This window comes from Bos taurus, chromosome 15 (assembly GCF_002263795.3).
Source record: "Bos taurus isolate L1 Dominette 01449 registration number 42190680 breed Hereford chromosome 15, ARS-UCD2.0, whole genome shotgun sequence".
In the NCBI taxonomy this organism is placed as follows: domain Eukaryota; kingdom Metazoa; phylum Chordata; class Mammalia; order Artiodactyla; family Bovidae; genus Bos; species Bos taurus.
The window spans coordinates 39,971,947-39,998,361 of record NC_037342.1 but is presented as its reverse complement, the minus strand read 5'-3'; the positions used below and the strand labels follow the sequence as shown (position 1 = coordinate 39,998,361).

At 43.9% G+C, this 26,415-nt stretch overlaps 1 protein-coding gene across 9 annotated transcripts in view; it reads left to right on the top strand.

Annotated features, from left to right (window-relative positions):
* The window catches only part of TEAD1 (TEA domain transcription factor 1), a 274,482-nt gene that overhangs the window by 16,985 nt on the left and 231,082 nt on the right, over window positions 1–26,415 (top strand). Inside the window, exon 1 of one of the 9 annotated variants that reach the window (XM_024975802.2) lies at window positions 3,287–26,415. This exon is cut by the window's right edge and continues 16,006 nt beyond it. The exons of the other annotated variants lie outside the window; for them this stretch is intronic. The gene's annotated coding sequence lies outside the window, so the exon portion shown is untranslated. Of the gene's footprint in view, window positions 1–3,286 lie in introns of those variants that run through there. 9 annotated transcript variants of the gene reach the window in all.

Below are 26,415 nucleotides of genomic sequence, written 5' to 3'. Positions count from 1 at the left end.
ACTACGTTTATGAATTTGTGGAATTACACACGTTTCTTCCACTTACCTATTTGCTTCTGGGCAACCTCTTTATTCTTTTTGAACCCCAGTTTCTCACTTGTAAAATGGACATGCTAGTGCCTTTCTCATGGGTTATAGTGAGAGTTAGCTGAGGGTTTGCATGTTGCCTGGCAGAATGTACCATTAAAGTTATCTGCTGATTATAGTTATGGCTGTGATTACCATCACCTGGTGGCTAAGAATTAAGAGTGCCAAGTATCTCTTCCTTTCTCTTAACTTGAAGGAAAAAGACAGGAACAGTATCTTATTATTTTTATTATTTTAGACTTTCACAATTTTTATTGTGCAAACTTGAGTAGAGGGCAGTGAACCACCCTGGACCATCATCACTTAGCAACAGTTTTCAACCCCTGGCCATTCTTGTTTCTTTCAAATCCCAGCATCCTCTCCCACATATTATTTTGAAACAATCCCAAAATGTCAGACCATGTTATTTGTGAAGTTTTCAGTATATATTTTAAAAATTATGACTTTTAAAGAAAGACCAACTGTTGGTGTTTAAGAAACACCACTTCCTGGTGCTCTAGTAGCTGATACTCCACAGTCCCAATGCAGTGGGCCTGGGTTCGATTTCTCTTTAGGGAACTGGATCCCACATGCCACAGTGAAGACCCAGCATGGTCAAATAAATTAAAAGAAAAACAAAAACAAAACTGCAATATCATCACACTAACATTTTAATCCTGATTACTTAATATAAAATGTCTAGTGAGGCTGTAAATTTCCTGTTCGACTCATCAGTGTTTTCTTATAGTTGGTTTGTTTAAATCAGGGTCCAGACAGAATTGAAGGTTATCTTTAGTTGTTCTGTTTCTTAAAACTCTTTAAAGATTGTGTCTCTCTTTTTTCACTCTTTACAGGTGATTTGTTAGAAAAGCCTTGTTTCTCTTGTAGAGTTTCTCTCATTCTGGAATATGCAGTTGCATTCTCTTGGTGGTGTTTATCCTGCTCCACTGTCCTCAGTCTCTCCTATAAATGGGAATTTAGACCTAGAAACTTGATCTGTTTCAGGTTCAAGGTTTTGGGGTTTTTTGTTTGTTTTTTTATGACAGGAATATTTCATAACTAGTAATCTGCCAGGAGGCACATGATGTCCAGTTGTCTCTTTCTTTGTGAGGTTAGACACTGATTTATGACCTGTGCCTGTATCTGTTGTTTCACACCGGCTTCGTAAACTGATCATATTCCAGTTCTCTTGTTCCTACTTCATTTATTAGCCAAGATTCTCTCATGGAAACGTTCTGTCATCAGTTGTTTGGTTAACCTGGCATATGGTTGCACAGAAAAAGCAGGTATGTGGTTTTCTTTTTTTGTTTCTTTTAATATCATTATGCAGTTGTAGATTTTAAATTATTGGATGCTTTGACTCCATTGTAGTTTCCTCTTGCATGCATGATGATATTGTTGGGGTCAGTTTACAGCCCCCTTGGACTGTAGCCCACCAGGCTCCTCTGTCCATGAGATTCTCCAGGCAGGAGTACTGGGGTGGGTTGCCATGCCCTCCTCCAGGGGATCTTCCTGATGCAGGGATTGAACCCATGTCTCCTGCATTGCAGGCAGATTCTTTACTGCTGAGCCACTGGGGAAGCCCAGTTTCCTCTTACTGATGTTCACATTATAGAGTCTTTGGGCCAGGGGAGTATCTTTAGTTGGCTCCTGTGTCCTTTTGATGTGACCCTTACAGTTTTAGGTAGCAGCTTCCTTGCTGTCCTGTGTCTTCTTGTGTATTCTTGGATTTAGAGTGAACCAAATTCTGCAGAACTTTGATTCCTTTTGGTAGGAAATGCTATTTCAGAGCTACATCTTGGGTAGGGTCTCTATTACCCCCTAACCCCCTTCAGAAATGGATCCCACCTACTGTGTCAACTTTTTGATTCATGGTAAAATCTTTCTTTGCACATTTATCTCATGCTTGGCTCCTTTGGCTCTCATTCTACATTTCTGTGCTTGGGCTTGTCATCTTGTCCTTTTCTCCCTTAAGAAAAAGACCAAACTGAAAAATTCCCCCAGGCCAGTTCATGGTTTGACTCTCATGTTGAAGGCCAGAGCTCACATTAATTTAGGCTTCACAGAAGACTTTTAATCATTGCCTTCAGTCCTATCTCCCTGATGGTTTGTTCTGCACCTTGTTTAAATAACCAGAAGGTGAGAGATTCCTTGTCTTATTACCACTCTGAGCCATTCAGACTGCAGGCTATATTTTGATGATATTGTTGGGGTCGATTTTACATGCCTGTGTTTGAATAAATGCTTGTTGAATTAAGTTTTGTACTTTTCTTTTCTGAAATGTTTAAAATAGAATATATTTAATCTCTCACTCATTTAAAGAATTTATCACTAATACATTATTTTTATGAGCTAAAAAATTTTAAAGCTCTGTAATTTTAGGCAGATTTGTTTATTGGAGTCCTAGATGGAACACAGCTATTGTTGGAATAGCTGCCATTGTCGGAATACAGTAGTAAACCTTTAAGTCTAAAATGAGTGTTTTTTTGTTTCATGAGTCTCCTGTTAGACTTATTTTTAGTAATTTCTATCTTTCTATCTGGCATTTCTATGTTTTCGTAATTCTATCTGTAATTCCATTACTAATTTAGTAATTTCTCTCTGGCATTTTGGAAATTGTTTGATGCCCAACGCTGGTGCAGCGCAGAACATGCGCTTTGGCTGGGAAAAAAGAAATCTCATTTTTAAATACATCTACAGTGCTCTCTTCAGAGGTTCCATTTAGGCCTGGAGTTTCAGCTTCAGTAATACTTTTTTTGTTGGTGGCAAAACAAAGCCGAATGCATTCACAGTGCAGCCAACACAACCTCACAGCAAAGTGACTAGCACTGAAATTATCATCATTCATGACATCCTAGGAAATTAACCAGCATCCTGTCCTGTGAAATTTTGGATACTCATTTAACATCTCGCCCCACCACAACCCCTTCCCACCTTCCCCCTCCTTCACCCCCCACCCACTCTCTGCCCCCCCGCCCTCCCCTTTTTTTAAAGCACCAAGCTTCATTTAATGGTTCATCTGTATTAAGTACAGTAGAGTAGGGGCTTATTCCCTTCCTCTTCCTCCAGGGGTACACAGAGAGGGCGAGGGGTCTTGTAATTCACAGGCAGGCCTCCATGCCCTGAGGTTAAACTGGTTTCACAAAGGGAATTTTCTTTATGGTCCTGTGGCTTCCTAACACAGTGGAGGCTTCAGGAGGCAAGTGGTAAAAGCTACCAAAGAAAAAGCTGGACTGGAGCCACTGACGTCATGTCAGTAAATCTGCTGGAGGAGCCCAGCTGGGTAGTGCCTGCCAGGCAGCCCTTGCACTTTGGCCTTGCCTGGTCAACTGGTCTTACTGCTTCTTCCATCCCCGCACCCTCCCCTTCCCCCACAGCATTCCATCCCCCCACCCCCTCATCCCTTTCTCCCATTTTTGTTTTTTTTTCCCCTCTTCCCTCTGTGTGACTGGGCAACTGGACTTGTGTTGAAACCTGAAATTGTTTGAAAGCCACCCCTGAAACTCATCCTGATCTTAATGCCCTTAGGGGAAGGACCGGGGCAGGGAAAACCCAAGGGCTGATGGGCCAGGAAGGCTTGAAAGCCTTTCCTTAAGTGGGACTTTTTTTTTCCAATTATTTATTTGCCTGCACCAGGTCTTAGTCGCGGCCTATGGAATCTTTAGTTGCAGCATGCGGGATCTAGTTTCCTGACCAGGGCTCATACCCGGGCCCCCTGCTTTAGGAGTGTGGAATCTTAGCCACTAGGGAAGTCCCTGTAGGGGAACTTCTTGATGATGAATGAATCTATAGGGACTTCATGGGGAGCAGTCAGAGGTACCAACTCCCGACAACTTTGAGAGCGGTTTGCTTTTCAGGGTGTGTGTGTGTGTGTGTGTGTGTGTGTGTGTGTGTGTGTGTGTGTGTGTGTGTGTGTGTGTGTGTGTGTGTGTGTGTGTGTGTGTGTGTGTGTGTGTGTGTGTGTGTGTGTGTGTGTGTGTGTGTGTCTAGTGGAGGAAAGAGAAGTCTGGTCAGAGGATGGGTGGAAATACTGAGTTGCAGTCTTCCTGTAATGGATGATTTAAGAGAATGAGTTCCACCATGAGCCCTTTATTACCTATTACTCACTGGTCAGCTAACCCTGAACTCTCCCTGGTTTGCAGTTGTAACAGTTAAATCTAGAACTACATGCTGCTTTCCGACTTTGGTTTTTTCGAGTCACTGCTCCAGATGCGCCTAAATTAAAATATTGCCGTGCTAAATCTATTTTTACATCTAGGAGAATGACATCTAAAAATAAACCTTATCCCACCTGTTTTTCACTTTTGGGAAGTTTGGCTTCCCAAGACTTGTGCTACCAAGTCACAGCCCACAGATCAGGCTTTTGATCACAGCTTCCAATATCAAGTCCACATTCTGCTTTTCCTGCTGTGGGTGTGATATTTTCATTGTTTCATTAGCCATTGTCCTCCTGTTTATTTTGCTATGAATATATTCATTTGTAAATAAGGGTGAAGCATGGGTTCAGAGTGGTTTTGAAGTTCCTGAGTCTTAGGGTCAGAAACATATTAAAAGTAGTATCTTATCCATGAATCATTAGATGAGTCAGTTCCTGAAACCACTACAAGCCTCATAGTTCTTGGCTACAAGCAAAAGCAGGAAATCCAGGCTTCAATAACTTCCTTTCCCAGTCCTGGCTATAGTCGAGTTGGTGGTTAGGTTCTGTTGCCTGCCTTTATAAAGCGGTAGGAAGATATATGTCTGAGGAACAAAGACACTCGAGTCAATTTACTGAAAGTGTTTATTATTTGTGGTCTTGCTGTGAATGTCAGGCTGCATTGGCATACCCTGCCCTGCACAGCTCAGGCCAGGCAAGGCGGCTGGCTGGTCCAACAAGATGCCCCCACAAATGCACGGGGAATGTTTCAGGGAGCTTTAGTTAGGGTCCAGTGAGTCCTCAGACCTGAGGGCATGCAAGCAGACGTTAGGGGCAGAAAGCTCTGGAGTCCATATGTATAGCTGAGTATCCACTGCCTTTGTTTTGTTTGCCTTGTCGGGAGACAGAACAGAGAGGAAGGGAGGGGAGAACACGCGAGTGCCAGCCCGCCCAGCTCTAGCCCGGCTCTTGATCTTGCTTGCAGTTTACTTCCTTCTGTACAGGGTTTTTTTTTTTTTTTTTCTTTTAATTCCTTTTACAGTGTTTCAGGCCAGTCTTACTGACTTCAAAATCAATTTGATAACTCTTTTATTAAGTAGTGTAAAAAGTACGGGAGAAATGTGAAATGCTGCCTCCCAAAGTCATGGGTCTCTGTGCTCTGTGTTCTGTGTTTATTTATTCTCTTATGAGCAGCTTCCCCTCCTCTGCCTTGTCAAGTGGGCACAGACTCTGGTGTCTCTCTGTGCTTTTATGCTTTGCTTGTGAGTTTATGGACGTTTCCCGTCTTAAAAAAAAAAATCAAAGTGAGTGTGATGCATTTTCATTTATCAACGCTAATGTTCTTCCCCGATGTTAATTGGTGTTGCCTAGCTGGGGGGATTTGAGAAAGTGGGACTGAAACTAGACTTTTTTCTGCCAGTTTTACATGGAATCATTGGAAGCTCTGATAGGAGTCTAAAAATAGAGTGGATAGACAAATCTTATGAAAAAGATGAGGAAAGAGAAAAAAAAATGAAACCGTGAGCAGTCACTTTTTGGTGCCATCTTTTAACTTGAGCTTGTTTCCAATTCATAGCTGGCAATAGCTCAAAAAGGTCAAACTCTATTTCAGCCTTTATAAAGGCTAAAGTAAAAGGAAATGCAAAAGTTTGCCTGCCTTCTTAATGAAGCCTGGCTGATTCAGAGCACAGCCAGGCTGGTGGGTGCCACTTTGTTCTTACTTGTCATTTGTATTTTGTGTTTGGGTAATTCTCTCTTCAACTTCAGTCTGAGTTAAGAGGTTCTGATGAGCTTTTGAGCAAGTTGGACTCGTTTTGATTTCAGAGGTTAGACTGAAAGTCATAATATCTGACTTTGGTTTTCCAAATTTCAGGCTTGTCCAAAAAACCCCCTTAGTCCTAGGTGAGTCTGTTAGGAAACCACTGGAAATATATTTCTCTTATTAATGTGTGAAGAGTAACTGTCTAAACTTGGAAGAGATTTTTTCCTTATGTTGTGAGAAATACAAATCCAATTATTTTTATTTGTCCTACATTGATCTGAGAGTTAACTTCTTTTTAATGTAGCTTTCAGGATGGGAGTGCAGACTGAAGCTTGAATTGCTTACCGTCTCTGGACCAAGTTGTTCAGGGCCAGGGATTGATTCATTAATTAAAATCAATGTAAATGGATTTGTAAGCCTCCTGTAACAGATTATCTTATTAGCAACCACACAGAGCAGCCCATGATCTGGGAGGAATGTGTTTGTTGCCCTAGGTGCAATAGACCCCCCACTGATGGACTCTTTGGGTCTACTTTATGAGAAACCCAGAGGCTTTTGTAAGGAAAGAGCCTTGCTTAACCTTTACAGTGAACAAATTCTTCCTGTGAAAAATGATTTTTAGTATGCCTGCCCCAGAAGGCTTTAGTTCCGTGTGTGTGTTTCTCTACCATGACTGCTTCTCTCCCCCACCTTTACAGTCATGATTCAAGGACACTTCCGTGTATTGGCCAGGTTCGGCCCGTTTCCAGGCAAGATTCCCGCCAAAAACCCTCCTCTAAAGAGAAAAGGAGAAACCAGAAATAAATTCCTTTTTGATAACAACAAAGTGCTTTCTTTCCTCCGACTCAAGCGACCAACAGGCAAAGTACAAAGAAGACATTTATCTGTTATTTGAGGATCTGGCTTTACAGCTGTGCTTCCTTGGAGTGATGATAAGACAAGATGGTACCTTTGGAGAACCTTGTGGTTTTAACAAAAGTCAAAGTTCATGAAGCCGTTGTCATTTCTATTGTTTTTTGTAATTGCGCTGGACAGGTAGATATCCTCTATCCTTAGAGCAGCTCTCCCACCTCTTCTCTGCTGTCTGGATCAAAGGGGGATGTCTTACCCAAGCTGAGTTGAATTCTGTCTCCTGAATATTTTGGGATTGAGACAACAATCCTAGTTGGTCTTTGACGCTCACCCTACAATTCTGGGAAAAGTTAACAGAGGAGTCGCTGTGTGACCCATGGGTATACAGAAGCATGGAATGAAAACTGCTCTGCAGAGAGGAAAGAACAAAGTGGTTCTACAGAGGAGGAGATGAGAGATCTTGGGAATAGTCTCATTTCCGGATGGTTTTCCATTTCCTGGTTTCCATTTCCCATGAGGGCTGGCTGCAGTTCCTGATTCGGGGTCATTTGATAGACCCCTTGTCCTTATAATGAACCCACGTTCCCCTACTCTTATGTGTTTTTTTTTTTTTCCCTTAGGTTAGTGGGAGTGGGTTTCTGTTAATTGAAACCAAATGGCCGACTAGTTTGCTGGGAAACAAGTCCTGTGTAGTGCTCTGGAGAGGCCCTCCTCAAGAGTGATAGCGCATGGCTTCTGCTTGGTCTGCAAGGCAGGGCTGCTGCCCTGGACCCAGTTTTCTAGTTTGGATTCTGTTTTGAGGGAACTAACTAGGTCAAAACAATAAGGGTTACCCTCCAGGGAACCTGTGTTTTAGACTGGAACATTTCAAGGCCTTATGTAGGCCTTTCTGCTGTCTGGTTTGCCACTCAGATTTAGGTAATGCAGCAGCTTGATTGAAATGTGGCAGGTAAGGAATTTTCCCAGTCATACCCCGGGGCACTGAGGAGTTCTGGGTGGTTGAGCACCTGGAAAGAGGCAGGCCAGGTGTGTCATTAGACCTGGGTGCCCTGCCTGGTGGTGCCACCCCTTCCTTCCTCCCCTCCCATTGCTGATCAATGTGGAAAGCATGCGCTCGGTGCCCTTTGGCAGATGCTTGGCGATGATAAATCCAGTGTGTATATCGTGCACGTGTGTCAAGCTCCCTCTGTCAGAGAACTTTCCAGGTTCAATGGATTTTATTAGCAAATGGATCAAATAGCACACGCCTCTCTTAAGACCAGTAAGATGTGTGTGTGCCCCTGGGGGTGGTGTAGAGACAGAAGGCCTGCTTTACCGGCTCTTCCCCAGGCTGGGGGGCTGTGGGGGTGGCAGTGTAAATGGACAGGAAGAAGGCTCAGGTGAGACTTCACTTTCAGAAATAACAAAGGAGAAGTTGTTGAAGGGGAGAGGATTTGTTTTGGAAAACCCTTACCAGGTGGATTAGGAGACATGTAGTATTTGTTGGCATCTTTTTTAAATTTGAAGCCATTTTTCGTTCAGGCTTGATACGACATGTTCTACCTGTGGGTCTTTTTTGTTTTGTCTTTTATTTAACTGAGAAAGTTTGGAGACTTCTTCCTTTTTTTTTTGATGTGTAGTTGATGTATAATATATAAGTTACAGGTATATAAGTGTGATTCACAATTTTTAAAGGTTATATGTCATTTATAGTTATTATAAAATATTGGCTATGTTCTCTGTATTGTGCTATATATCCTTGTAGCTTATTTTATACATGATATTGATGGTTTGTTCCTCTTAATCCTCTTCTCCTATATTGCCACTACCCCTTGCCTCTTTCTGCCGGTAACCACTAATTTGTTGTCTATATCAGTGAGTCTGTTTCTTTTCTGTTATATTTACTAGTTTGTCGTATTTTTTAGATTCCACATATAAATGAGATCATACAGTATTTGTCTGTTTCTGTCTGACTTACTTCACTCCAGGTCCATTCATGTTGTTGCAAATGGCAAAGTTTTATTCTCTTTATGGTTGTGTAGTGTTCCACTGTGGGCTTCCCTGTAGCTCAGCGGTAAAGAACCCACCTGCCAATGCAGGAGAAGCAGGTTTGATCCCTGGGTCAGGAAGATCCCCTGGAAAAGGAATTGGCTACCCATTCCAGTATTCTTACCTGGAAAGTCCCATGGACAGAGGAGCCTGGTAGGCTGCAGTTCATGGGGTCATGAAGAGTTGGACACGGCTGAGCAACTTCACTTTCACTTTTCACTTTCATGCATTGGAGAAGGAAATGGCAACCCACTCCAGTGTTCTTGCCTGGAGAATCCCAGGGACAGCGGAGCCTGGTGCGCTGCCATCTATGGGGTTGCACAGAGTCGGACACGACAGAAGCGATTTAGCAGCAGCAGCAGTATTCCATTGTGGGCTTCCCTGTAGCTCAGCAGTAAAGAACCCACCTGCCAATGTAGAAGAAGCAGCTTTGATCCCTGGGTCAGGAAGATCCCCTGGAAAAGGAATTGGCTACCCTCTTCAGTATTCTTGCTGGGGAAATCCCATGGACAGAGGAGTCTAACGGGCTACTGTCCATGGGGTTGCAGAGTTGGACATGACTTAGCGAGTAAATAACAACTACCATAACAGTATTCCATTGTATGTGTGTACACACACACACACACACACACACACACACACACACACACACCATCTTCTTTAACCATTCATCTTTTGGACTCTTAGGTTGCTTCCATATCTTGCCAATTGTAAATAATGCTGCTATGAACATTGGGGTAAGTTTATCTTTTTCAATTAGTTTTTTTTCAGATGTATGCCCAGGAGTGGAATTGCTGGGGTGACAGAGGATGAGATGGTTGGATGGCATTACTGATTCAATAGACATGAGTTTGAGCAAACTCTGGGAGACAGTGAAGAACAGGAAAGCCTGGCGTGCTGCGGTTCATGGGGGTTGCAAAGACTCAGACATGACTTAGCGACTGAACAACAATGGTAGTTCTGTTGTTCTGTTTTCAGTTTTCATGTTCTACAAGTTTTGTTCATAGTGTTTAGTTTGTATATTTAGAAAGTGGAAACCTGGAGAATGTTTTTTCTTTTTTTTTTCTTCTATAAATTGAGAAGAGGTGGGAAAGGGGGACAACGTAGATATTTATTGGGACATGGACATGAGGGGTTCAGACCGAGACACGTATGTTCCCTATGTCACATACCTAATAAAAAGCATCTAAATTTTACATGATACTTTACAGTTTAAACAGTTCTTTCAATAGCATAACTTACTTAAACCCTTATAACCACTTGGTTTGTGTAAGTGAGGAAATGCAGTCTGAGAGATCAGGAGGCTAACCTAGACTCACACAGCCAGTAGTGGTTAAACAGTGACTGGGTGAGCCGTCACCAGGATGCCGCTTAATGCTTGTGGGCCTCCCCTGCTGTGTTCCCTCACCTTTGTCAGCCTCTATTGTAACAGGAGAATATGTGAGGATAAGGCTGCAGTGAGGTGATGTGAGCACGGGGTTGAGGGGGCTAAGAGTGGGAAAGCAGTGGTTTTAAACTACAAGTTCAGACAGGTCTCTGCAGTATTCAGAGCTCAGAAAGAGCAGGAAAGGAAAGGACTCACAATCTTGTCCACTGGACTTCAAACTAGGCTGAATACCTTTGTCACCTCAGGAGTTAGAAAAAAAACGACTCCATTTTTTTTTTTTTCCTTTTTTAAATGCGTAAGACATTTCCCCAGTAATTTCAGAGACAGCCTTTTGCATGCAAATGGAAAACCTAGAAACCGTAAAGGAAAAGTTGATAAATCTGATGTAAAATTAATTTCTGCATGGAAAGTTATGTAACAGGAAATGACAAACTGGGAATGAATGTATGCAATTCCCCCCATATAATGTTCTGGTCACATTCCACCAGTTTGGGTATAGCAGTGTCTCCGTTTTAGATCATTTTGGTTAGTTTTTTTTTCAACAAGGGAAAATAAAATATTGTTGCAGAGAACTCTGGACTTATATTCTGAAATCCCTTACTGAAATTCACATCACCTGTTTATTAAACCCTTTCATTTTGGATACAAATACCCAACTTGTGGGCTTACCAACGGTAAAGAATCCACCTGCCAAAGCAGGAGACGCAAGAGACATGGGTTTGCTCCCTGGGCCAGGAAGATCTCCTGGAGCAGGCAGTGGCAACCCACTTCAGTATTCTTGCCTGGAAAATTCCAAGGACAGAGGAGCCTGGAGGGCTACGACTGAGTGAGCATGCATGCACACAACTTGTGAGCACCTTGTGGACAGGATTAGAATCCTCCTTCATTTTTGTAACTCTTAACATCTAGTTGCTTGATGAAAGCTCGAGTAGTGAGAGAAAAACCAAACTCTACCATGTATTTTAAAATTGTTAGAAAGGTGACATTTTATGTGTAGAGTGCAGTGGGAATCAGTTTTGCATATGTTTTAGTTTCTGCTGGCTTTCTTAAAAGCCACACTGATCTTAAAAAACTTTCCCTTCTATGATGGAAGAATTTCTAGAAATTGTATTTCTTGACTCACATTTACTTTCCCCTCACTCTGAAATGAGAAGTGTGGGATATTTGGATGGCGTTGGTCAGTCATTTTAAACACTGCTGCTTTGGCTCTCTAGTTTGTGATTTCAGGTCTATATTTGGAATAAATTGAAACTCCAGTGCTCTTGGAGGCCTTTAACACATTTGCTGCCAAGGGGCTTGGTTTTGTAGATTTTATTTAGTTCAGTTGATTGTTTTCAAAATAATTTTTCTTGAAGAAACAATCACAGTATCTCCACTGGTTGATTCTGTGGTCATCTCCTTGAGCTCCATTCGAGATGATTTGAGAAAAAGCAAGTCTGTCTCTTAACACATCTTTGCTCTATAATCCACCTTTTGAGCAACAAACCATGGCGCTTCCCCATGATGACCCTGTTGTCCACCCCTTTTGAATTTGTGTTTGCTTCTTCATGTGGACAGTGTACACTGTTTGAAGAGTGTGTGTAAGCCCGTTGTGTTTTCTTTAATAAAACTGCGTTTATCCTTGTGTAGACAGATTGTGTTCTCTGAGTCTAAATTCTTAGAGAACACTGGGAGCTGTTTACTTAGATCTTTTTTCTTTCTTTAAATAAAGCGCTTCCTCTAGTTTATCAACTTTAAAACTGTTAAAAGTCAGCTGGAAAAGTTGGTTGCAGGGAAAAGGCCTTATTCTGAAGTGGTATGAATTCAGTAACTGTATTTTGGAGGGAAGGCCTTTTATGTCCCCATAAGCCATGTCAGACAAAACAAAACTATAAAATAAGATACAGGCTAAGGTCATAAACCTAAATTAGACCCTTTTTTTTGATCTGGTAAGTCAGGTTTTGAGGAATGAGGGAGGCTTGAATCCATGTGGTGTTGCTCTGTTAAAACACTTCACTGAGTTAGGGGCACAGTTGAGTAATTGGAGCAGATTGTGGATTCTCATTGTCTTTGGGCTTCAAAAAATGGGGAGAAATTTCAATTCACTTTATGCCAGGGTCTGTGTTGGGTGGTGGGTATCCAGAGAAGGAGGAGGACCATAGACTAGTTAAAGGAACCTTGAGGAACTCCAGAGTAGAGGGAGGGAGAGAGTTGTGTTAAGGGGGACTATTCCAGTCTTCTGTGATGAATGGTGTGATGGGGAGGCGTGGGGTCTGCTGGAGAAGAGACATGGGGCTGGGGCTTCTGAGTTCCTTCCAAAGGTACAATAAAGAGAACTTACATAGGGAATGTGAGCTGCTGATCTCTATGGCTTCCTGGACTATGTGGACTACCCTTAACATGAAAAAGATGAGTTTCTGTAAGAAATCCTATCCAACAAGTGACAAGATAATGCAGGAAATATAAACAAACACTTGGCTATAATGGAAGACCAACTTGCTGGAGGGCTGCCTGCTGCAACCTTGGGGGCTGGTCTTCTTGTCCCCATCTCTGGCTGACTCCAGAACTCTTCTTTTGATCTGCTTCAGATCAGATCAGATCAGTCGCTCGGTCGTGTCCGACTCTTTGCGACCCCATGAATCGCAGCACGCCAGGCCTCCCTGTCCATCACCAACTCCCGGAGTTCACTCAGACTCACGTCCATCGAGTCAGTGATGCCATCCAGCCATCTCATCCTCTGTCATCCCCTTCTCCTCCTGCCCCCAATCCCTCCCAGCATCAGAGTCTTTTCCAGTGAGTCAACTCTTCGGATGAAGTAGCCAAAGTCCTGGAGTTTCAGCTTTAGCATCATTCCTTCCAAAGAAATCCCAGGGCTGATCTCCTTCAGAATGGACTGGTTGGATCTCCTTGCAGTCCAAGGGACTCTCAAGAGTCTTCTCCAACACCACAGTTCAAAAGCTTCAATTCTTGGGCGCTCAGCCTTCTTCACAGTCCAACTCTCACATCCATACATGACCACTGGAAAAACCATAGCCTTGACTAGACGAACCTTTGCTGGCAAAGTAATGTCTCTGCTTTTGAACATGCTATCTAGGTTGGTCATAACTTTCCTTCCAAGGAGTAAGCGTCTTTTAATTTTGTGGCTGCAGTCACCATCTGCTTACAGGCTTTATAATCAGAGAGCTGGAGGAGATAGAGCCACCTGGTTTTTCCATGGGTTTCTTTTATCCCCAGGGCACCCCAGAATGGTGAATTCTGCTGTCAGCACTGGGGCCTGTCCCATGAACCAAACCCTGGGCGGGGTGTCTGGGAGGCAGGCAGTTCCAGATGTCACTGGTGCCAGCTTGCAGCTGTGCAGGGCAAGGATGTTGGAATTGATCCTCAGTCTTACTCTGGGAACGTCATGGACAAGGTTCAGCAGAGTATCTCTTTTTCTTTGGGCTCCTTGCCTAGCCTGGTCCCTCATCACAACTCCCATCTGTACAGTTCGGTGGCCAAGTCCCCTGTCGTTTTTACTCCTCATAATGATGCTGAGTGTAGAAAGGGTAAGGAATGTTGACTCCGTCTTAGAGATGGAAGATTTGAGGCTCAGAGAAGTGCAAGGGTATGTAAGGATCAGAGTCCAGCACAGTGTAGTCCTCTGAGTCTTTGCCAAGTGCTTTTATGGCTGAGCAGCCCCTCCAGCAGCACTTCTTTTCTCCCAGGCTGCAAGCCTTTCCTCCCGCTCCGAGTTCTCTTCTGTCTCAGACCGGTTACTTCCTTTCCATCCCCCTTAAAGCTGCTCCCATCCTCTCTTGTCTGGATTACTCTAGTCATCTCGGAGATGATCTCCCAACTTCTGGGTGTCTCATGTGGTCACCGTCATTATCCAGTGATAACTTCTGTAGAAGTTTTTATTGGGGAACATTATTCTTACTGCTTTGTAAATTCATTTAGTGTCATAATTCTCTGAATTAGATAGTATTGTCATCCCCATCTAATAGATGAGGAAGTAAGTAGAGGCACACAGAAATTAAAAACCTTGTCCAGAGTTACACACCCAGTAGGTGTCAGGGCTGGCTGGCCCCAGTGGCCCTTAGCCACTATGGCTGATCCTGGATTCTTGTTGCTCAGAAGCTTCCTCTTCCCTGCGTCGCTCATCACTCAGTCCAGAATCTCATTCTCCTGGGCCTGGTAGATGAGGCCCCCGCCGTGTGATTTCAGTATATCTTTCTAGCCTGGTGTCCTGCAGTGTGTCCTTCCAACAAATTGGATTTTCCTCGTATCCCATAGGGGCTTCCCTGGTGACTCAGATGGTAGAGAATCTGCCTGCAATGCAGGAGACCCAGGTTCGAGGCCTGGGTCAGGAAGATCCCCTGGAGAAGGGAGTGGCAACTCACTCCAATATTCTCGCCTGGGGAATTCCATGGACAGAGGAGCCTGGCGGGCTACAGTTCATGGGGTTACAAAGAGACAGACAGGACTGAGCGACTAACACTTTCACTTTCATATCACATACAGGCTTTAGTCATGCTGTCCCTCTACCAGAAAAGCTTCCCTTGGCAGAGAAGCCTCTGCCACCCACGCTGTTTGTGACATTGTGCTCACTGGGATTTCCATGCCCAGTCCAGAGGGCATCACCTGGCACCCTGGTTTGTAGGGCTCAAAGAAAGAGGAGCACCTTCTCCATCTGTCTTGTCTGTAAACCTCCTCCATTTCTCTGTGGATACTTCCTTCAGAAAGTCTCTTCCTTCTATACCAGAAGAAACCTTTACTTCCTTTGGCCCATCAATGCTTTAATCGCACTTTGCCCATCCAGCATGTTTTACTGGCTTTTGTAGGTGACCTTCCTCATGATCTATATGCTCTTTCAGGGTTCAGGATGTGGCTTGCACAGCCTTATGATCTCCATGGTACTTTGCATATAATAGACATTCAGAATGTATCTGCAGAGTGAGTGAATTCCGGGCCCCTGGGATTCAGTTACTGCATCCCTTGGAGAGCTGGGTGAGCAGTGTCCAGTGCGGTTTACCTGCAAGAGCAGCTGTGTATTGCATGGGCTCTGGGTTCTGCTCTTTATTGAATTTCTTCCCTCTTACAGCCAAGATCCTTCCCCTTTATTTCAAACCCAGTATAATGCAAATTTGTACAGCCATCTTATAAGCAAATTGGCTAAAACCCCAGGTATCCTGGAAGTCCAGTGACCTCGGACGTGCTTTTTAAAAACTGCATGGGTTTTAGTGCATGGAAAGAGTTATGTTAGAGGAACTCGACTCCTGCCAAGTTAGAGACATGTATTATATTTATCTTCTATTCTGGCTGAGTCGGCATTGTGGTTGGTTTGTTTGGGGAGCTCCCCTCCATGTACCTAGACCAGAGGAAGATGATGTATGTATTGGCCAAGCCTCCCGCTAAGCACAGGGAGGGTGCAGTGTGACCACTTGGTTTGGTATGTGGAATTTGCTGGAGGAGCAGCTCTTTGCACTTCACAGATGATTGAGGTGTCTGAGACCAGACGACCCAAATCGTACTAATCCTGCTGATGAGAAAGTCTTGCTGCTCCCTTGCAGCCTCCTGGCCAGCCACTCCCACCCACTGTTCCTCGGTTTCAGCCACACTCGACTGTCTCTTCTGGCTGCATGCCTTCACTTCCTCCTGCATCTACTGGGATATGTTCTTGCTGTCGTTCAGCCGGTGCTTCTCTCTAAAGAGAAGAATATGCAGCATTTCACAGAAGCCTTCTCGACTCCTGCAGGTTAATACAACTAAGGCTTCTTTCCCTTCTCTAGTTCCCCATCGCCTCCCCTACTTTGCCTTAGCATTGATTGCATTGCCCTCTATATCTTGGACCTACTCCATTCTCTCCCTCTGAGTCCCTTGAGGGCAGGAACTGAATCTTATCTGTGTATCCTGCCTGGTACACAGAAGCTCAGAGCGTGCTTGCACAAATCAAAGTATTTGGATGTTATAGTCATAGTTAGCATTTGCCAACTGCTCTACCTGTTTGGTTAACAGAGGTGAGTTCTGGTGGTTGATAGTCACTCATTTTGGGTGTCTTCAGGTTACTTTTAAGGGTATGGAGGAATGCTCCAAAATAAAATATAATTAAGTGTATGTTAATGAAAACATACCCACGCATATGGCTTGTGAAGTAGACCTCCAGTGGATGTCTGTGCGATGACTGAGTTAACGCACAAGTGAGTGGATGAATGGAATGAGCCTCTGTCCTCTGGGAATGGGGAAAGGGTGGGAAGGGAGATAGGGGCTGCAATCTTCACTGCTCTCGAAGCTGCACACGTTGCTCAGCTTGAAGGCTGAGGCAAGAGCTGAGCTGACAGAAACTCCCCCAGAACCCACATTTCTTCTTTCTCATCATTTCTGTTTTTGAGAACCAGCAGCTCTTGAGTATCACCTCGCATGTTCCTAGATCCCAAGGTTTTACCCTGTTCTTCAGAGTCCTAGAGTCCTACCACCAGATCTCAACATGGAACATGCACTGCAGCACCCGTCTTCACCTCACAGTCCTCCGTGACTGTGACTGATATCACTGTGGAGTGATGCATGTGGAGAAGGACCGAATGCTCCCCCTGGTTAGTGAAATACCGGGGCTGGGTGACTCCTGCTCTTAGGATGCGCCCCAGTGGAAGTGTGAATGGTGGCGGTTGTCAACATTTTGCCTGCATCTGTATATGTTTATCTAGGCAAACATGAGAAAAACCAGTTTTTTTCCACACTTCTGACACACACACAAGTGAAGAAAATTTCATCTTCTATTGTGAGAACAATGGTAGCAAAAATTGCCAAAGGTTGGTTTGTATACAGCTGTTACCAAAAGTTGTGTGTTGTAAATATATACAAAATTCTACTTATTCAGTAGATAACATTTTAGAATGATGCTGTACATGTAATATACAGTGTGGACCTTATTCTACGACATTGTCTTTTTATTTTTATTAGTTACTTGTAATGACATGGGTAATAATTCTTAGAAGTTTACTTCTTCATGCTGCAGTTTGTTGACCGCTCAGGGAAAGGTTGAGCTCCAGATAATTCAGATGAGGCAATAAATCACTTTTTTACATTTGTTGACGAAATCCATTACCTAAATCTCTCAAATATAATTTGGTACCCTCGCCTGTATCTTGCTGAAACTTTTACAATAAATTGAATGAGCTCCATTAGGCAATATGGGTTTGTGTTCTCACTGTGCGTATTTACAAAGGCTGGTATAGGGTGTCAGTGATGAAATCGAAACTTAGTTTGAACTTAGTGTGGGAAATGAAATAAATTTGACTCTTGAAATTTTGCATAAATATCTGTCAGAGCCTGGTACCAAGCATCTGGAGATTTTCAGAGCTGACCTCAGAGAACGTTGAATTATGTTCCAGGATACGTTTTAACAGTGCTTTCCTCCACAAATAAAAGCCTGAATTAGTCAGTGAAACCACTCTTCAGCTCCCTCCAAACTGAACATTTCCCAGTAAGACATGTAATCCAATTTGAAATAAAAATTTCCTATTGTCCTAAGTTTAGGCTTCTGGTTTAATTGTATGGATTCCTGAAGCTGTAAGGAAAAGGTTAAATAGGTATCACTTGAATTATTTTTGAATCAGGATTTTGTATTCCTGATTTATATTCCTTTATATTTTCTATATTCTAGGAAAAATAAAAGGGAAATATATTAGATGCTTTATTTGGAATTAAACTTACAATCATGAGAGCAGCCTCACTGTGTTTATAATAAATAATTACTATAAGAAATTCAAATACCACTTTTTGCCTATGTTATATTTTGGGGGAGTATGTAAATTTTCCTTTGACAGAGGGTGATTCTGCTGTTAAAAACCATTACCATGATGGAGTTCCCTGGTGGTACTGTGGATAAGAATCTGCCTGCCAAAGCAGGGAACACGGATTCGATCCCTAGCCCAGGAAGATTCCAACTTGCCACATAGCAACTAAGTCCATGCACTACAACTGCTGAGTTTGTGCTCTGGAGCCTACGCTCCACAACGAGAGAAGCCACCACAATGAGAAGCTCTTGTACTGCTGCAAAGAGTAGCCCCTGCTTGCTGCAACTAAAGAAAGCCTGCACGCAGCAACAGTGACCCAGTGCGGCCAAAAATAAATAAATTAAAAATTAAACCAAACAAAACATCGCCATATTTTTAAAGCTGACAGTGGAGCTTCAGGGCAGCAGCCTGCTGTGCTGAATGAGAAACTTGTCATTGAACCCCTTTCCTCCTGGCTCCATCTAGGACCCTCAAGATCCTCTGGGGTGGCTGGACCAGATGTGACACTCTCCATGCACGTGCTCCTGCAGTTCCTGAACGCTCCAGGCTCCAGTGGGAGGGGCAGCCTGGCTGACCCCAGTGGAATCATGGTGGTCACAGCCATGTCTCCTGACACTCCCCAGGACAGTCCTCTTTTCTCAGAGAAGAGCAGGTGTCAGCCCCATTTTATGCTGATGGGAAAGCTAAGCTGAGCAAGGGCCTATAAGATTGGCCCAAGGTTGTCCCTGGACCCTGACCCCAACACTCTTTTTCACCAGGTGATTCCACACTTGCAGATCTCCCTAGCTGTGCCCAGGAGGAGAGTTGTCATTTATAAAACCTGTTAGCTCCAAATTGTTGGCTAGTTGGAGATTTTTCAGAAAGCTTAAGAAAGGGAAAGCAATAACAACATTTGCAACACAACACTTTTTTTTTTTTTTTTTAGCAGTAACATGCCAGCAGAAGACTTGTTTACTTGCGGTACTGTCCTTGTGTGCCTGGATGTGCCTCTTGTTTTCTGTGGAGGAGACCAGTTGATGTGTTCTTTCGAAAACACTGGACCCGAGACCTTAGGATCACCCTTCCACTCCTCCTCACGCTTTTTCCTTTGGCGGCCAACCAGCTGCCTGCCTCTGTGTGTCAAAGATGAAATCCCTCCCCTCAAGGATGTGCTGGAGCTGTCTGCAAGCCATTTTAAGGCACACGTTCAGTGTAGTGATGACTCTTGAATGAATATTCTGTGCCCCAGAATATTTCTGTGATTCTTCGCTGTCAGCTTAAACAGAAGTCACTAGACAGAAGCATGTTTCCTAAGGATCACAGTTGTATCACGAACACCCACAGGAGAGTTCACCGCTCAGAGCAACAGGGCGATGAAGGCTGAAGAACCCCATTGTAATATACTTTTAGAATGTGCCTACTGTTGTGTTTGTCTCAGCTGTCAGCTTCTCTCCCTCTGGCAGGGGCCCCTTCTCTACTTTAGAGCCATAAGTGGTCCCCTCCAGCCATGTATGCTGCGGGAAGCAGACGTTAAGCAGGTTAGAATTGCAAATACATTAAGAACAAATTTCCCTGGTGACTCAGACAGTAAAGAATCTGCCTCTAATGCAGGAGACACAAGTTCAATCCCTGGGGTTGGGTAGATCCGCTGGGGAAGGGAATGGCTACCCATTCCAGTATTCTGGCCTGGAGAGTTCCATGGATGCTCCTGGAGAGGAGCCTGGTAGGCTGCAGTCCATGGGGTTGCAAAGAGTTGAAGGGAACTAAACAATTAACACTTTCTAAGAACAAACAGAGCAGAGTAATCACCTTAGTGATGTAACTAATCTTGAGGAGGTCGCCTGTGAGTGAAGCATAACTGCTGTGGCAGTTCCCAGAATCCCTTAGAGAACAAGAATAATTGAAGGGGATATCCATTCAGTACATAAAGGATTGTACCTGCTAACCCCGACCTTCCACATCCTCCCGCCCCCAACCCCCTCCCCCGTGCAATCACAGGCCTGTTCTCTGTGTCTGTGACTGTGTTTCTGTCTCATAGGTAGGTCCGTTCGTGTTGTACTTTAGATTCCACACGTGAGTGTGAGGAATCCCTGAGAAATTCTGTGCATGCGTGTGTGCTCAGTTGTGTCGACTCTGCAGCCTCGTGGACTGTACGCCAGGCTCCTCTGTCCATGGGATTCTCTAGTAGGCAAGAATACTGGAGTGGGTTACCATTTCCTACTTGAGGGGATCTTCCCGACCCAGGGATCAAACCCAGGTCTCTTGTGTCTCCTGTGTTAGCAGGCAGATTCTTTACTACTGGCACCACCTGATTCCACATGTAAGTGATGTCATAAGGTATTTGTCTTTCTCTTTCCAACTACTTCACTTTATGATCATCCCTAGTTGCATCCATGTTGCTGCAACTGGCATTGTTTCATTCTTTTATGACTAATATTCCCTTGTATATGTGTACCACATCTTTATCCATTCATCTGTCAGTGGACATTTAAGTTGTTTCCAAGTCTTGGCTACTGTGAATAGTGCTGTATGAACACAGAGGTGGATGTATCTTTCTGGATTAGAGTTTTGTCTGAATATATGCCCAGAAGTGGGATTGCTGGTTGGTTGTTCAGTTGCTAAGTCATGTCCGACTCTTTGTGACCCCATGGACTGCAGCACACCAGGCTTCCCTGTCCTTCACTGTCTTCCAGAGTTTGCTCAAATTCATGTCCATTCAGCCAGTGATGCTATCTAGCCATCTCATCCTCTCCCCCGCTACCCTTCTCCTTTGCCTTTAGTCTTTCCTAGCGTCAGGGTCTTTTCCAGTGAGTCGGCTCTTCGCATCAGGTGGCTAAAGTATTGGAGCTTGATTGCTGTATCATATGGTAGTTCTGTTTCTACTCAAACTAGGACTTTAAAACATTCATTAATAAAGGAATAGTTGAATAAACTCCAGAAAAACCATGTAGTGAATATTATAAAGTTTTTTGAAAATGATGAGGTCATCTTGTACTAATATATTGTTATGGAAAGATGGCAAAGCACTTATGTGAGAAAGTTAGATTATGGATCAATATGTGTAGTGTGATCCTATTTTATTTTATTTTTTAACTTTACAATATTGTATTGGTTTTGCCATATATCAACATGAATCTGCCACAGGTATACATGTGTTCCCCATCCTGAACCCTCCTCCCTTCCCATATTTTATACATAAGTGTGTGTATGAAATGAGAGCATGCGTGCTAAGTCATTTCAGACATGTCCAACTCTTTGCAGCCCCGTGGACTGCAGCCCACCAGGCTCCTCTGTCCATGGGATTCTCCAGACAAAAATACTGGAGTGGGTTGCTACACCTTCCTCCAGGGGATCTTCCTGACCCAGGGACTGACCCATGTCACTTACATCTCTGGCATTGGCAGGCAGGTTCTTTACCACTAACACCCCCTGGGAAGCCTCCCCTTTTCCTTGTCGGTAAAGACTACAAACAGGCCTTTCACTCTCCTAGGTTTTACTGAGAATCATTGAAAGGAAACTGATGAAGCAAAGGTAACAGAGTAACAGAGGTAAAGTAGCAAAGATGAAAGAAGCAAGGTGACAAATGGACAACAGTAACAGTGAGGCAGGCTTGCGGTCCCTCAGAGGCTCTGCTCCTGCAAAACTGTTGTCCCTGAGCCTTGGTCCCCAACTCCTGGTCAGATTCCTGGACTCATCTGTCACTCCCCAGGGTTGAATGTGCCAACCTTCCTCTCTTCTCAGCTCCCCACTCCATGTCCTCCCAGTATCTTTTTCCATCAGGTCCCTCAGCCCAGGGTTAGGCATCCGCGTGTAATTAAGGTGCCCTCGGCTAAATGTGGAATGTCCGTGTTCAGGTCCCCTGGGGAGTTTACATCTTTTGAGGGATACTCTCTGTAAAAGCCCTATACAGGGGCCGTCGTCTTAAATTATTTCTTCATGGACTCACTCTCGTCCTCAAAATCTTCCACCTGCCCATCCATTTGTCCTTTCATCCCTTTCTCCTTGCTCCCTTGCTCCCTTGATTAAAGCTCCTCCTTGGAGGATCACTGGTCTAGCCCTCAGATATGAAAATGTCAAGGGCCTCTCAGGCCTTTCCAACCATCACTGGCCCTGCCCTCTTCTGTGAGCCCTGTTTACATTTCTGCACTCACCCAACTTTGGTTGATGCTCACGCGTGACTCCTACCCCAGTTATCTACTGAGTGCCAGAGTGTGCCAGGCCCTGTCCTAGGCACTAGGGCTATAGCTGTGAGTGAAACAGACATCTAAAGATCCCTGCCCGTATGGTGCTTGCCTTGGGATGGAGAATTGAGTGGTCCTCAAGTCACCGATTCTGGCTTCCGTTTGGGACCATATAGCTGAGTGTGGTTTCAGCACCTTCTTCTCCCACAGACTCCTTATTACTGTAAATGCCATGCCCTGGAGTCGTTCCTTCTCCAGAGACAGAGGTGTGACGATACCTTGCGACCTAGTGTAACCAGCAGAACAGGTGTGAGAGAGAAGATGTTGTTTCTGTAATAGTTCAGAGGGGCTTCTTGAGAGATTGGAGAATGGAATCTATCCTGGAGACTGAGGCTAGGGGAGAGGGCAGGTGTTGGGTTCAGTTGGTGGTTGAAAAGGGGAAGCAGGGGTAACTGCATCTGCTTTGACTGGGTGCTGGTCACATCTGTGGGACCTGGGTCCCCAGGTCACAGGTGTTCTGCTCCTGGGGAAGCTTGTTTCTGGAAGTAGCGGCAGACCAGCCCCATCCTTGGGAGCAAGTGGGGCTCCTGGAGGGTCTTCACCAGGAGGGGCTGGGGTCAAGGGGGTCACCTCCTCTGCTTGATATGGATTCTGTGTTGGGTTGCCAGATAAAACACAGGATGTCCAGTTACATCTGAATATCAGAAACAATCAGTACTTCTTTAGTGATAAGTCTGTCTCATGATTTGAATTTCAGAGAAGCAATATTTGGGTCAGAGTTATAATACAAAATTATTCGTGTGTTTATCTGAAATTCAAATTTAACTGGGCATCCTGTATTTTATTTCTAAATCTGGCAACCCCAGCGCTAGGGGTTCCTGGCTCAACAGAGGTGGCGAGGAAGATGAGGAAAAGGAGGACGATAATAACCCTAAATCAGCTGTGGTTTTTTTTTTTAATAAAAGCTTGACACGGGAATACTGTGCTCACTTCCTAGTTTACCTCAAACTGAGACTGTAATTTGCCTCCTTTCTACTAAGAAACATCACAAAGAGGTTGTAGCTTAGTGACTTGGGCTAGTTCTCAGCTCTGGTGAGAACTCCAGCTGGTTCTCTCTGCCCTGCCCTCATTTCTGTTGCATTGGAGCAGCAGGACAAGCAGAATCACTCGGCCCCTGTCCAGCCCCACTTACTCTCTGAGATAAAGGGGATGTCTGAGGGGGTGCAGTGGGGAGTGTGGCTAGAAATGCCCCAGGTTTTCCTGCTGTCCTTGGGCCACTCATTTCCTGCTGATGTCTCTTCCCCTTTCATTGGGTACCAGAGGTCCTTGATCCTGAATCCTTGAACTTGAACCATTGATCAAGTGGTCCGTTTGTGTTTTTCTCCTGGGCTCCTTTTAGGTTTTGTCTTTTTTCTAGCAGTGCTTTTATTTTAAGTCAGGGGTCAGCAAACTTTTTCTGTAAAAGGCTAGATAGTAAATATTTTTGACTTCGCAAGCCATGGGATCTCTGTCTGTGCTACTCAGCAATGCAATTGGAGTCGGAAAGCAGCCAGAGATGAAATGCAAACCAATGGGTGTGGCTGTTTCCCAATAAAATTTTGTTTATAGATGCAGAAATGTGAATGCTATGCAATTTATTATTCTCTTGATTTTTTCCAACTATTTAAAAATGCAAACGCCATTCTTAACTCGTGGGCCATACAAAAACAGATGGCAGGCCAGATTTGCCAACCCTGTTCTAAGTCAGCAGCAGAGACCATTACAGATCCGAAGCCTGGCTCTAGTCCCCCACTTATGAGCTGAATGGCTTCTCGCCCTGAGGTTACAGCTGCTGCTGCTGCCACCAGGTGACTGAGTGGGCTGGGATCTTAGGCAGTGGGTTTGCATTTCAGCTTCCTATGATGTAAGTACAGACCCACATCCCAAAGTTTGCTATACAGAACAGGTTCCCATGTGGGTTTGTAAACCTCTTTTATTTGTTGTTTTTAAAAAAACTTTTAAATTTTGTATTGGAGTATAGCTGATTAGAGCTTCCCTGGTAGCTCAGTTGGTGAAGAATCTACCTGCAATGAAGGAAACCCTGGTTTGATTTCTGGGTTGGGAAGATCCTGGAGAACGGGATTGGGTACCCACTCCAGTATTCTTGGGCTTCCCTGGTGGGTCACATGATGAAGAATCTGCTTGCAATGCGGGAGACCTGGGTTCGATCCCTGGGTTGGGACGAACCCCTGGAGGAGGGCATGGCAACCCATTCCGGTATTCTTGCCTGGAGAATTCCCACGGACAGAGGAGCCTGGTGGGCTACAGTCAGCGTAGTTGCAAAGAGTCAGACACGACTGAGTGGCTAAGTGCAGCATAGCTGATTAACAATGTTGTGATAGTTTCAGGTGGACAGCAGAGGGACTCAGCCATACAGGTATTCATGTACAAGTATCCATTCTCCCCCAAATTCCCCTACCATGCAGGTTGCCATGTAACATTGAGCAGAGTTCCCTGTGCTACACAGTAGGACCTTGTTTGTTATCCATTTTAAATACAGCAGTGTGTACCCGTCGATCCCAAACTCCCTAATTCTCCCTTCCTCCCATCCTTCCCCCTGGCACAATAAGTTTATTTTCTAAGTCTTGTAAATCTTATTTTGAAAATGAGCCATTAATGGTCAAGTCTGTGCATAGAGTCAGTAGTACAGTGAACATATAGGCATTCCTCATTTTATGAAGCTTTGTTTTATTGTGCTTTGCAGGTACTGCATGTTTTACAAATTGAAAGTTTGCGGCAACCCTGCTTTTCCAGGTGCCATCTCTCCACCAGCATTTGTTCACTGTGTCTCTCTCTCACATTTTGATAATTCTCACAATATTTGAAACTTTTTCATTGTTTGCTCTATTTGTTATTTTCATTATATTTGCTGGGGTGATCTGTGGTCTTTTCTGTTACTATTGTTTTCGGACATTATGAACCGTACCCATTTAAAACAGTGAACTTAATCCATAAATGTATGAGTCTGACTGTTCCACCAAGTGTCTGTTCCCTCATTTCTCTCCCTCTTCTCAGGCCTCCCTGTTTCCTGAGACACAGAAATATTGAAAGTGAGCCAGTTAATAACCCTACAGTGGCCTTTGCTCAAGTGAAAGGAAGAGCCATACCTCTCTCACTTTAAAATCAAAAGCTAGAAATGGTGAAGCAGGAAGTGAGGAAGTCATGTTGAAAGTTGAGACAGGCCCAAAACTAGGCTTCTTGCATCAGTTAGCCAAGTTATGAAGGCAAAGGAAAAGTTCTTGAAGGAAATTGAAAGTGCTACTCCAGTAGCACTTTAAAAGAAAATGAAACAGCTTTGTTGCTGATTCATGGAGAAAGCATCAGCGGTCTGGACAGAAGACCATACTAGCCACAACCTTCCTTAAGTTAAGGACTAGTCCACATCATGGCCCTGACTCTCTTCAATTCTGTGAAAGCCACTATTGGTGAGGATGCTGCAGAAGGAAAATTTGAAGCTAGCAGAGTTTGATTCCTGAGGTTGAAGGAAAGAAACCATCTCCACAACATAAAAGTGCAAGCTGCAAATAAGTGCTGATGTAGAAGCCACAGTAAGTTACCCAGAAGATCTAGCTAAGACCATTAATGAAGGTGGCTACGCTAAACAACAAATTATCAGATACCCTAATATTGGAAGAAGGCCAGCTCAGTCTTTCATAGATAGAGAGGAGAAGTCAGTGAATGCCTAGCTTCAAAGACAAGGTTAATGCAGCTGGTGATTTGAAGTTGAAGCCAGTGCTCATTTACTGTTAGGGAAATCTTGGGGCCCTTAAGAATTATGCTAAATCTGTCCTGCCTCTACTATGTAAAAGGAAGAATAAAGCATACCTGGTGACAGAATGATTTGCTGAATATTTTAAAACCATTGCTCAGAAAAAAAGATGGTTTTCAAAATATGACTTTTCATTGACAATATACCTGGTCACCCAAGAGCTCTGATGGAGATGTACAATGAGATTTTCATGCTTGTTAATACAGCATCCATTCTGCAGCCTTGTGGGTCAAGGAATAATTTTGATTTTCAAGTTTTATTATATAAGAAATACATTTTGTAAGGTTATAGCTGCTGTAGGCAGTGACTCCTCTGATGGGTCTGGGGGAAAAGTAAATTGAAAACCTTCTGGAAAGAATTTACCATTCTAAATGCAATTAAAGACATTCAGGATTCATGCAAAGAGGTCAAAATATTAACATTAAGGAAAGTTTGAAAGAAGTTGATTCTGACTCTCCTCTGTGAC